Source organism: Macaca thibetana, chromosome 16 (assembly GCF_024542745.1).
Source record: "Macaca thibetana thibetana isolate TM-01 chromosome 16, ASM2454274v1, whole genome shotgun sequence".
NCBI classification, from domain to species: Eukaryota; Metazoa; Chordata; class Mammalia; order Primates; family Cercopithecidae; genus Macaca; species Macaca thibetana.
In genome coordinates, this window is record NC_065593.1 from 48,459,924 (window position 1) to 48,472,068 (window position 12,145).

General features: G+C 46.8%; 2 protein-coding genes and 1 pseudogene across 7 annotated transcripts in view; 2 read left to right on the forward strand and 1 right to left on the reverse strand.

Moving 5' to 3' along the window:
• Window positions 1-7,771, forward strand: part of LOC126938550 (leucine-rich repeat-containing protein 37A-like) — a 54,649-nt gene extending 46,878 nt beyond the window's left edge. The window contains exon 3 of the mRNA XM_050762877.1: window positions 7,511-7,771. The gene's annotated coding sequence lies outside the window, so the exon portion shown is untranslated. The remainder of the gene's footprint in view (window positions 1-7,510) is intronic.
• The window catches only part of RPL23 (ribosomal protein L23), a 355,976-nt gene that overhangs the window by 231,717 nt on the left and 112,114 nt on the right, over window positions 1-12,145 (reverse strand). Inside the window, exon 1 of one of the 5 annotated variants that reach the window (XM_050762962.1) lies at window positions 1,989-1,993. The exons of the other annotated variants lie outside the window; for them this stretch is intronic. The gene's annotated coding sequence lies outside the window, so the exon portion shown is untranslated. Of the gene's footprint in view, window positions 1-1,988; window positions 1,994-12,145 lie in introns of those variants that run through there. 5 annotated transcript variants of the gene reach the window in all.
• The window catches only part of LOC126938301 (uncharacterized), a 147,416-nt pseudogene that overhangs the window by 25,069 nt on the left and 110,202 nt on the right, over window positions 1-12,145 (forward strand). The gene's annotated exons all lie outside the window — the stretch shown is intronic.

Consider the following 12,145-nt stretch of genomic DNA (forward strand, 5'->3'; position numbering starts at 1 on the left):
GTGCAGTGGCTTATTCCTGTAATCCCAGCACTTTGGGAGGCCAAGGTAGGCGGATCACCTGAGGTTGGGAGTTCAAGACTAGCCTGACAAACATGGAGAAACTCTGTCTCTACTAAAAATACAAGAGCAAAACTCCATCACAAAAAAAAAAAAAAAAAAAAAAAGGGTGGGGGGAAGACTGGGGCAATCTGTCTCCAAAATACATAGGCGCTGTTAAGGGAATACAGCAAGATGTAGTAGGGCATGTATCATATGCTACTGTGTACCTTGCATTAGCTGTACAGAACTGTGTGGTCCGATACAGTAGCCACTAGCCACATATGGTTACTTACTTGTAAATTTAGGCCAGGCACGGTGGCTCATGCCTGTAATCCCAGCACTTTGGGAGGCCAAAGTGGGAGGATAACTTGAGGCCACAGCCTGGGCAACATACTGAAACCATTTTTCTACAAAAAAATTTAAAAATGTAAAAATTGGCCAGGCACGGTGGCTTGTGCCTGTAATCCCAGCACTTTGGGAGGCCGAGGCAGGCGGATCACCTGAAGTCAGGAGTTTGAGACCAGCCTGCCAACATGTAGTGAAATCCCGTCTCTACTAAAAAATACAAAAATTAGCCAGGCATGGTGGTGCACACCTGTAGTCTCAGCTACTTGGGAAGCTGAGGCCGAATCGCCTGAACTTGGGAGGCAGAGGTAGCAGTGAACTGAGATGGTGCCACTGCACTCCAGCCTGGGCGACAGAGCAAGAAAAAAAAAAGTAGCCAAACATGATAGTGTGCATCTGTAGTCCCAGCAACTCAGGAAGCTGAGGTGGGAGGTCTTGAGCCCAGGAGGTCAAGGTGGCAGTGAGCTATGATCGCACTATTGCACTCCAGCCTGGGCAACAGAGTAAGGCCCTGTGTCAAAAAATAAATTTAAGGGCCGGGTGCGGTGGCTCAAGCCTGTAATCCCAGCACTTTGGGAGGCCGAGACGGGTGGATCACAAGGTCAGGAGATTGAGACCATCCTGGCTAACACAGTGAAACCCCGTCTCTACTAAAAAATACAAAAAACTAGCTGGGCGAGTTGGCGGGCGCCTGTGGTCCCAGCTACTCGGGAGGCTGAGGCAGGAGAATGGCGTGAACCCGGGAGGCGGAGCTTGCAGTGAGCTGAGATCAGGCCACTGCACTCCAGCCTGGGCGACAGAGCGAGACTCCGTCTCAAAAAAAAAAAAAAAAAAAAATTTAAATTTAAATTAATACAAATTAAATACATTTTAAAAGTCAGCTCCAGCTGGATGTGGTAGCACACACCTATAATCCCAGTCCTTTGGGAGGCCAAGGTAGGAGGATCGCTTGAGGACAGGAGTTTGAGACCAGTCTAGCATACGTGGCAAAACCCCGTCTCTACTAAAAATACAAAAAATTCGCCGGGCGTGGTGGTGGGCACCTGTAATCCCAGCTACTTGGGAGGCTGAGGCAGGAGAATCGCTTGAACCCGGGAGGCAGAGGTTTCAGTGAGGTGAGATGTGCCATTACACTCCAGCCTGGGCAACAAGAGCAAAAGTCTGTCTAAAAAATAATTTTAAAGGAATATTTGTCAGAGAATCAGGATAGAACATACTTTATTTAACAGCCTGTTAGTTTAATTTATAATTTGCAACTATTGAGACAGATGACCTGTGGCATCCATCTGTCCTCTTGCCCTGAGCTGCACATCCAGACTTGACTCATAGGCCCCAGCTTGGGTTTTCTGGTTCTTTGGATAGGTAGGAATCTACCAGGGCTCATGTTTTTCCCAGCTGCAGGGCTGGGTTGGAGGGTCCCTCTGGTTCCCCTTCGAATGTTGCAGAAACCAAATTTCCAGCATGTGGTCCTGGACTATGGAAACCTCTCCCCCTGCCTGGGACTCTCACTCTCCAGACGAGTTCATTCAGGTCATCTGAGGCTCCTGTAGATTTTTGGCCACAAATGGTTCCTCATAAAGTAGTGCCCCCAGGATGTTCAGCCTCCCCCCTGCCCCTGCAGGCTTCCTATCCCAGGGTGCCATGTGCTGTTGCCCTCCTGGGAAGAGAAGTCTGGAGGGGCACAGGGCAGCACTGCCCGCTTAGAAGCCCCTTGGGCTTTCTGTCAGATCCTGTCGCCCTGTTCCAGAGGGAAGAGTGGGCTGTCAGTAACAAAATGTTTTCTCCTTTGCCCCTTTTTTGCTACAGTTGGTAGAAATTTGTCCCAGACTTCCTTGGTAACTAATGATGTTGGGATGTTGTGGCCTTCACTGAGAGGAGACAGGTTGTCAGGTCACCGTTTCACAGATGGTTGACCCGATGCCAACCATAACAGGCAGGTCTCCTTTGGCTGCAACTCACAGAAGCCCAATTCAAACATGTTCTGTGAGTGGGGACATTTACTGAACCTCAGAATTGAAGGAAGTGGAAGGTTGTGTTTGGGTCCCAGAAAGGGTTAACCGTGGGACTGGAATCCCATCCAGACTCTACTCCCTCTTCACGGAGTCTTAGCGTCTCAGAGTCTTAGCGTGTCTGTGTCCTCTGGCCCAGCACCCACAGGCTTCTTGTGAGAAGCTGAGCAGCTTTACTTGCTTCTACTTCCAAAAGTAGTGACTGGCACACAAGCATTCTTATGCCTATGTGGGGGTGGTAGGGGACAGGGCCCTGGGACTTGCAGCCCCCACTAAAGCCTCATGAGGGAAGGAGTTCCCCTAAAGGTGGTGCTGTTCCCAGACAGGAAGGGAACAGTCAGTGCTCTCCACCCTGTCCCGCCCAGCATTGTCCTTACAGATGTCACCTGTCCTTCCAGGCCCAGCTGCTATTTCTGCCTGACACTTGGCCAATTTGCATGGTTAAAACCAGCGTATTTCCAGGAGATGGATGATGTTACAGAACTGGGGTTCCAGAAGGCTAGGGTGGCCCGGCACTCCCGCCTTCTTTAGAACACGGAGAGCTATTAGTTAGACAGGGCTGAAGAGTAGGTGGCAAGGAAGAAGAGGCTCCTACTGCAGACAGCCTTGTTCTACGAGTCCTCCCAGAAATCCCTGGGCCAGCTGGAACCCAGGGTCAGAGAGGGATGGGATAGAGGTAGGCTGCGAAAGGGGGTGGGAACACACCTTCTGGAACCACTGTCTTCCTTGAGGGGACCTCGAGAGGGGGCTTAATGGGCAAGGATGGAGGTTCCTGCTTACCAAGGCTCAGTGACACCAATCTCTGAGGGACCCTCCTGAGTCAGTGTGGGGTAGTCAGTTGTTTGCCTGAAATTCTAATTTACCAGGGGATCTTGTAAATTTTATTTGCTAAATCTGTCAGCTCTGGGGGTAGGAGGATGAGAAAAGCAAAAGAATGGCCCCAAGCTCAGGCCACTGTGGAGTGAGACAGAACAAGAGACCAGAGAGGAAACAAGTCCACCAGGGTAGCCATCTTGTCCGAGCGGAAGCCGCCTGACACCTGAAGGCGGTAGATGGAAGAACTCAGGCCTCTGCCTCCTCAGCAGCATACACCTAGTTTAGGGGAAGGACATACCTTCCCTCAGTGACAGAAATAGCCCCAGATTTTCAGTCTTCACAATCTACACATCTGACAAAGGACTAATATCCAGAATCTACAATGAACTCAAAGCAGTAAGAAAAAAAAAAAAACAAAAAAAACCAATCCCATCAAAAAGTGAACTAAGGACATGAATAGACAATTCTCAAAAGAAGATAGACAAATGGTCAACAAACATATGAAAAAATGCTCAACATCACTAATGATCAGCGAAATGCAAATCAAAGCCACAGTGTGATACCACCTTGCTCTTGTAAGAATGGCCATAATTTTTTTAAAAAATCGAAAAACAGATGTTGGCGTGGTGCAGTGATCAGGGAACATTTCTACACTGCTGATGGGAATGTAAACTAGCACAGCCGCTAAGGAAAACAGTGTGGAGATTCCTTAAATAACTAAAAGTAGAATTACTGTTTGATCCAGCAATCCCACTACTGGGTATCTACCCAGAGGAAAAGAAGTCATTATTTGAAAAAGATACTTGAACACACATGTTTATAGCAGCACAATTCACAATTGCAAAATCATGGAACCAACCCAAATGCCCATCAGTCAACGAGTGGATAAAGAAACTGGTATATATATATATATATATATATGATGGAATATGATGGAATACTACACAGCCTTAAAAAGGAATGAATTAACAGCATTTGCAGTGAGCTGGATGAGATTGGAGATTATTGTTCTACGTGAAGGCCAGTGGAGGAAAGGCCAGAGGGCTAGCAGTGAAGGGGGTTCTGGGCATTGCTCTGCATGGGAGACTCAGCAAGAACCATGTCATGTGTGTGGAGAAGTTACTGAGTGTGAGGCAAGAACCATGTCTTTTTTCTTCACAGGGTAGAAAGGAGGTTGCACTATTCATGCCGGCTACTCTCCTACTAGCTGACAGGATGCTGTCTAGGATGAAACAGGGTGCGTGTGCACAATGGAGTCAGTCCAAGACTCCTGTTCTCACTCAGGGATTCTTCATTTCTTCTTCCTATTGCTTCCACTTCATGTTATTTTCTTCCCTTTCCATTTACAAGTAAAACTGACTGGAGCCCCAGGAATAAATGGTTTTCTTGGCTTCCTCCTTGCTCCCATCTGGACCCAGTCCCCTGGTTCCTGTCGGTCATTTGCAAACCAAGAGGACCACAATAAACAAATCTCTATATGTTTTGAAATATTAAAGCATTCACTCTGCAAAGAATGTGTCAATTTATTCATTATTAATTCTACGTATATTTGAGTACATAAAACAGGAGTGTACTAGGTACGAGAAGGAAGATAAAACAGAACTATTTTTCTTGAGGTGTTCATAATCTAGGTGGAGAAGCAGAGATATCCACAAACATTATAAGAGATTATTAAATGTATAATAAAATCCATAATTATTGCTTTGAAACAATATCGGCGTCCAAAAATTCTTCTGAATAATAATTTTTGAAGTAAAACAGAAAGCTCAAAAGTAGGCAATGGGTGGGGCTGAGGGTCTGGTATTGGGGTGGAGAAAGTAGTGATGGGTTGGAGAAATAGTGGCAGATGCCAATGATTTGGGGGTAATTTGAGAGAATAGGCTAGGATCTAGATGATTTAAAAAACTGAACAGGATCTGGTTTGCTTGGGGGGTGCTGATGTGGAGTAGAACATGTTTAAAGAAAAGGCAAAGGCAGAAAAGCGACAGTTGAAGGAATGTCCAGCATAGAGCCACCATCAGTAATGTCTGACCAAACTGGGGTTTTATCTTGGACCACTCATTTCTCTACCTCTGAGTCTTAACTGCTTCTACTATAAAAGGAGAGATTTGACTATTCAGTGGTTCCCAGACTTTTGTTTTTCACAGGTCATAAAATGTAAAAAAAATTAAACCTGAGATTTTTAATTTTTAATTATGATGTCCAAGTAATAGCATTGAAGCAACTATCCTCTATCTATCAGCATCTTTTCATAAAGGGAGGTCATACTTGTAGAAGAATGGAGTGGAATCTATTTTATGAAATTATTAAAAAACTGATTATATTTTCCACATTGTCCTCATTTTGTAGAGTAGGGGTGGAAACTTTATCACAGCATGGGTCTGAAGACAATTATTTAGAAACCACAAGAGACTTGTCCTGCTGGGTCTCATCTGGCTCTGACGTTCTTTTTTTTTTTTTTTTTTTAATTTTATTATACTTTAAGTTCTAGGGTACATGTGCACAACGTGCAGGTTTGTTACATACGTATACATGTGCCATGTTGGTGTGCTGCACCCATCAACTCGTCAGCACCCATCAACTCATCATTTACATCAGGTATAACTCCCAATGCCATCCCTCCCCCCAACCCCTAGGCTCTGACATTCTAGGATTAAAGTAAAGAGCAGTAGGACCCACTTTCCCTCTTGTGCTACTGAAACTGCCTTTACAAAAATTATGACAATTCTGACCTAACTGACTCCATCTTGCTTCTAACCTCCAAGCTGCCCTTGCTCATTCCTGGGCACAGGCCAAGCTAACTATGGGAGGAATTTAGTTTACTATTTAACTTTGAAACAAAGATGACAGTCCCTTCCTAAAACAAATCACCTCCTTGCTTGGGAATCAGACCTCCTTTGTAAGACTTTATAGTCTTTGTAAGACTAACAAATTAGCCACAAGATTAGATACTATAGCTCAGGAATTATGTAGCCAGAGGCCACAAGATTTCTAACCAGTTGCTCCTATAGATAACATTGTTGTAGGCTGGGCACAGTGGCTTATGCCTGTAATCCCAGCACTTTGGGAGGTGGGTGGATCACTTAAGGTCAGGAGTTCAAGACCAGCCTGGCCAACATGGTGAAACCCTGTCTCTACTAAAAATAGAAAAATTAGCTGGGTGTGATGGCAGGCACCTGTTACCTGTAATCCCAGCACTTTGGGAGGTGGGTGGATCACTTAAGGTCAGGAGTTCAAGACCAGCCTGGCCAACATGGTGAAACCCTGTCTCTACTAAAAATAGAAAAATTAGCTGGGTGTGATGGCAGGCACTTGTTACCCCCCCTACTCAGGAGGCTGAGCGGGGAGAATCGCTTGAACCCAGGAGGCAGAGGTTGCAGTGAGCCAAGATTGCACCACTGCATTCCAGCCTGGGCAACAGAGTGAGACTCTCTCAAAAAAAAAAAAAAAAAAAAAAAAAAAAAGATAGCATTGTTGTAGTCTCAGCAATGCACCAAGATTTAACAGTTGCTCCTTGTCTGAGATAACATGCCCGGGAGTTCTTTGTCCTACCTCCAAGACAATTAAGAAGAGCAGCCACAAAGTTGAGAAGTTGAGATTAGAGTGAAAGTTTAATAAGCAAAAGAAGAAAACTCTCTGCCAACAGAGAGGGGGCCCCGAACGGGTGCCCCTGTGAGGCTGGTGTCCAGGGTTTTTACAGACTGGGAAGGGGAAGGAATGTGCTTAGTTGCCTCAGGACCAATCAGGAGCTGAAATGATGATTCCTAGATGCTGCTTAGCTTGACCCAGGACCTATCAGGAGCTGAAGTGAAAGCTTGGCCCCAGACCTACCAAGGGCTGAAGTGATACTTCATAGAGGCCAAACTTATAGCCCAAAAAGGAAAGTAAAGTGTCCACTGGAACCCACGGGAGCCCACTGTACCCACACTCACAAAAGGAGAAGAAAGTTTGTCCTGGGAGCTTGCTGACTATACAAAGGACAAAGACATTTCTATGCTAGGCCTTGTTCCATTTATGTGAGTGAAATAGAGGTTTGTTGAAGTTTTTATCCAAATGGGCCTGAGGTTTTGCTATCTGTACAGCCATGGGCATGTCTCCAGGTACAACTTGCTGTGCTTGTTCCCTTATTGGTGCCTGCAGCTAGAATGTTTTCCTAGGCTGCTTTTTTATGTTATGTGGAGATGAGGCACTGACCTGTGGGCCGGGGGCTCTCTGGGGACCCTTCCCTTGCTATCTACCTAAGGCGAGCTAACTCACTCCTTTGAACATTACTGTTGTAAAACCGAAGATTGCCATTCTAGGTATTTTTCAGACCCTGTATGCTGATGGACGAGCTGGCACCACTCAGATCGGCAAACTGGCTCATCTGGTCTTGTGGCCCCCAACCAGGAATTCACCCAGCACAAGAACACAAGCTCTGACACCCTATGATTTCATCCTTGACCCAACCAATCAGCATTCCCCACTCCCTAGCCCCCTGCCTGCCAAACTATCCTTAAAAACCCTAGCTTCCAAATTTTCAGGGAGGCTGATTTGAGTAATAATAAAACTCCAGTCTTCTATTTCGCTGGTTCTGTACTTATTAAACTCTGTCTATTTCAATAATGCTGTCTCAGTAAATCGGCTTTTCTGGGGAGTGGGTACAATGAACCCACCAGGTGATTACACTGCTCCACCACATAGCTGATTACAACACCTACCCCTCTCAGACACCCTCAGCCCCAAGTTGGACCTATTCTTTGATTTTTACTTTTTTCCAAAATTGATCTCTACTTCTCACTCACTTCGGATCTCCCACATCATCTGACCCCCACAAATACACGTACACAATTCACTAGAATCATGTAGGACAACCAGGAAATTCTTTTTAAGGATTTCATGCTAGACTGTTTTTTTTTTTTTTTTTTTTTTTTGAGACGGAGTCTCGCTCTGCCGCCCAGGCTGGAGTACAGTGGCGGGATCTCAGCTCACTGCAAGCTCCGCCTCCCGGGTTCATGCCATTCTCCTGCCTCAGCCTCCCGAGTAGCTGGGACTACAGGCGCCCGCCACCTCGCCCGGCTAGTTTTTTGTATTTTTTTAGTAGAGACGGGGTTTCACCGTGGTAGCCAGGATGGTCTCGATCTCCTGACCTCGTGATCTACCCGTCTCGGCCTCCCAAAGTTCTGGGATTACAGGCTTGAGCCACCGCGCCCGGCCTATGCTAGACTGTTAATAGCTTAGTGAGTCATACTTTTATTTGAATATGTTAAACTCCAAAAAAAAAAAAAAATTCTTAAGTCAAAAGGTTGCATCGTTCATGGTTATTTCCCACAAGCTCAGTAGGTAGGGCTAATAATACTTAGTACCCTAATCTCCATCAGGAGTGAAGATGAAACTGGCTGCTATAAACGTGTCCCTACCCTTTCATGCTGTCAGCCCATTTTGGGACTCTACCCTAAACATGCACTTGAATGGAAGCACTAAACTCAGGGTCGTGGCGGTGTGGCTGGAGGAGGGGAACAGGCTCAGAAGCCGGCCCCGGGTAGGAGGGGCAAGGGAGCGATCCGGGCGCCGCTCCGCCCCTCGCATGCGCCTCTTGTTTTTAAAAAAAAAAAAAAAAAAAGGCGCGGCCGTGTCTTGCGCAGGCGCAGTGCTGCGTGAGCCTTAGCCGCGCAAGCTGGGTGAAGGGAGAATCTGGTACCTTTTGCGGTTCCCACCAAGAGTGACAAAACCTTGCTAGTGTGGGAACTGAGCTCTGGACCCACGGCCGAGGCTTTGCATGTGAGCCGGGGCCATGGTGGAGGGAGGGATGGAGAAAGCCGCCCACTCGCTAACTGGGAATTCCAGAGTCCTGCTTCAGCACTTCACCTGCCTCAGCCTCTGCTGAAGGACTCTGGTTTGTTTTGTTTTGTTTTTTGAGACACACTGTTGTTCTGTTGCCCAGGCTGTGGTGCAGTGGCGTGATCTCTGCCCACCGCAGCATCCGCCTCCGGGGTTCAAGCAATTCTGCCTCGGCCTCCGGAGTAGCTGGGATTACAGGCGCCCGCCACCACGCCCGGCTAATTTTGTATTTTAGTAGAGGTGGGGTTTCACCTTGTTGGCCAGGCTGGTCTCGAACTCCTGGCCTCAGGTGATCCGCCCTCCTCGGCTTCCCAAAGTGCTGGGATTACAGGCGTGAGCCACCGCGCCCGGCCCGCTGAAGGACTCCTAATTCTAGAGGGGACCAGCAGACAGCTACCCCCAACAGATTTTTAGAGTCCCGGAGAGGTACCTCTCCACAGTCATCACGTTTTAACTTCCAGGGCTTCTTAAAGTTTAGGATCTTAAGAAGAAAACTTGTTGGTTAAGGGGGAAGTGTTTTGAATTGCATCCTTCTCGAAGAAGGGTTTGGGGAATATGAAGGCATGGGCAGTTTTGTTTTCTGGGCTTGAGATTTCATATGCTTACTTGGCGTGGGACCACCCCCACGGCTTTCTCTGTTCACAGCATTTTCCCAGTTTGACCTTCTGTATTCAGTCCTGGTCTTTCCAAATGCTGCAGCGGCCCATCCTGGTTTCTATGTCGTCGTTAAGTTTTATTCAGCAATGGCTGCCCACGGAGCCCAAAAGGCATGCAACCGGAAGCAGCTTTTTCAGACATTTCCAGTCAAGGTGGCTCCAAATATGGAATTCCCAGCTCCGCTGAAATGAAGTGCTGAATTCAATAATAGATTAGCATTTGTCCAGCATTCTGGTTTATAGAATATGTTCAGATGCATTGCCACACTAATCTTTCAGTTCTCTGGTTTTTTTAGATTAAGAAACTCAAACTCAGGATGGTTAAGTGACTTGCTTAAGGTTCCTGACAAAAGTTAGGGAAGCTTGAGGTTGAACTCAAACCTACTGATGCTAAACCCCATGTTATTTTGTGCTGTCCCTTTTTAAGAAATCTCAGCTTGGGCAACATAGTGAGACCCCATCTCTACAGAAAAAAATTAAAGATCAGACTGGGCACGGTGGCTCATGCCTGTAATTCCAGCACTTTGGGAGACTGAGTTGGACGGATCACTTGAGGACAGGAATTCGAGACCAGCCTTGGCAATATGGCAAAACTCTATCTCTAGTAAAATACAAAAAATACAGTTCCCTATTGTGCTGTGCCTCAGTGGCCTCCTGTGTAGGGTAGAGGTAGCAATAGCACCCACCCCATAGATGACAATACAAGTACATCTCCTAAAATGTGCCTGGAACATAGGAAGCACCCAGTAAATGTGAGCTGCCAGCAGCACCACCAGCGGTACCATACCAGAGGCCAAAAGTCAGTAGACCAGGACCTTTGATTGTAAGTAATGTTTACTTCTGCCTAATTTTGTTAGTCGTGGCTCCTCCTCCACGGTGAAAGAGGGCTAAGTGCTTGTCTACAGAGGCAGAGGGAAGAGTGAGCACAGCTGGGAGAATTCTGCTCAGTCTGTAATGGGCCTGGGGGAGAAGAGCCGCAGGGAACAGAGATGGGTGTCAGCAGCTGCAGAGAGGGGAGGCTGCAGCCGAGCGAGCGTGGTGGATCACACCTATAATCCCAACACTTGGGAGGCTGAGATGGGAGGATTGCTTGAGCCCAGGAGTTCAAGATCAGCCTGGGAAGAAAAACAAGACCCCATCTCTACAAAAAATAAAATAATTAGCCAGGCATGGTGGTTCCCACCTGTAGTCCCAGCTACTTGGAAGGCTGAGGTGGGAGGATCACTTGAGCCCAGGAGTTCAAGGCTGCAGTGAGCCATGATTGCATCACTGAACTGAATCCTGGAAAACAGACTGAGACCCTGTCTCTAAAAAAAAAAGAAAAACGAGAGAGAAAAGGGAGGCTCTGAGAAGGGGAAGGTAAGCCCTGCAGGAGGCTGCCCTTTTGGCCTTAAGGAGGTGCTCTTGGAATTACTTAATGTTCCTTAAGAGAGCAGCATCTTCATCTGTTAATTAAAAATGGGATCTAAGGCCGGATACAATGGTTCATGCTTGTAATACCAGCACTTTGGGAGGCTGAGGTGGGTGTATCACTTGAGGCCAGGAGTTCAAGACCAGCCTGGCCAACATGGAGAAACCCCATCTTTACTACAAATACAAAAATTGACCAGGTGCAGTGGCTCACGCCTGTAATCCCAACACTTTGAGAGGCCAAGGAGGGCGGATCACCTGAGGTTGGGAGTTTGAGACCAGCCTGACCAATATGAAGAAACCCCATCTCTACTAAAAATACAAAATTAGCCGGGCGTGGTGGTACATGTCTATAATCCCAGCTACTCGGGATGGTGAGGTAGGAGAATCGCTTGAAGTCAGGAGGTGGAAGTTACAGTGAGCTGAGATCATGCCACTGCACTCCAGTCTGGGCAACAGAACAAGACCCTGTCTCCAAACACAAAGAAACAAAACCACACAAACTTTGAGGGGGAAAGACCGAAGACGGGAAAGGCAAGCTGGAAGGGAAGGTTCTAACTCAAGACTCTGGGAATATATGATGAAATTTTATTGGCCCATATTCAGGTGATTTTTTTTTCAGTGCTTTTAGCTTTGTGGAAAACTGTAGGCATAATTTAGCTATCTCTAGGGACCAAATGTAAAAATGTTTTATGAACATCAGAAAAATCATCCCCCACAAAATTTCTCTTTGGATTTCACAGTTCACGTAAAGATTTTACACCCCTTCCTTCCTCGCTGCACCTCCGGCCCCATCTTGGCGAAGGAAGTAATCCATTGTCCTCCATCCAAAAAGATAAATCAGATGGAGGCATCGCCTGGTGCTCTGTAAGGCTTGTGAGGAGTGCTTCTAATTATTCATGTGGGAGGGTCGCTAGTGTGGGCATTGGGATGAGAAGGAGGCAGCAACAACTAGGACATTCTCAAGCTCCTGGGACTGTGTAGATAAATAGATGGTAAGCTCACAGTTTTGTGAGCCAAGAATGAGGATCTGAAGTCATCCCTAGGCAT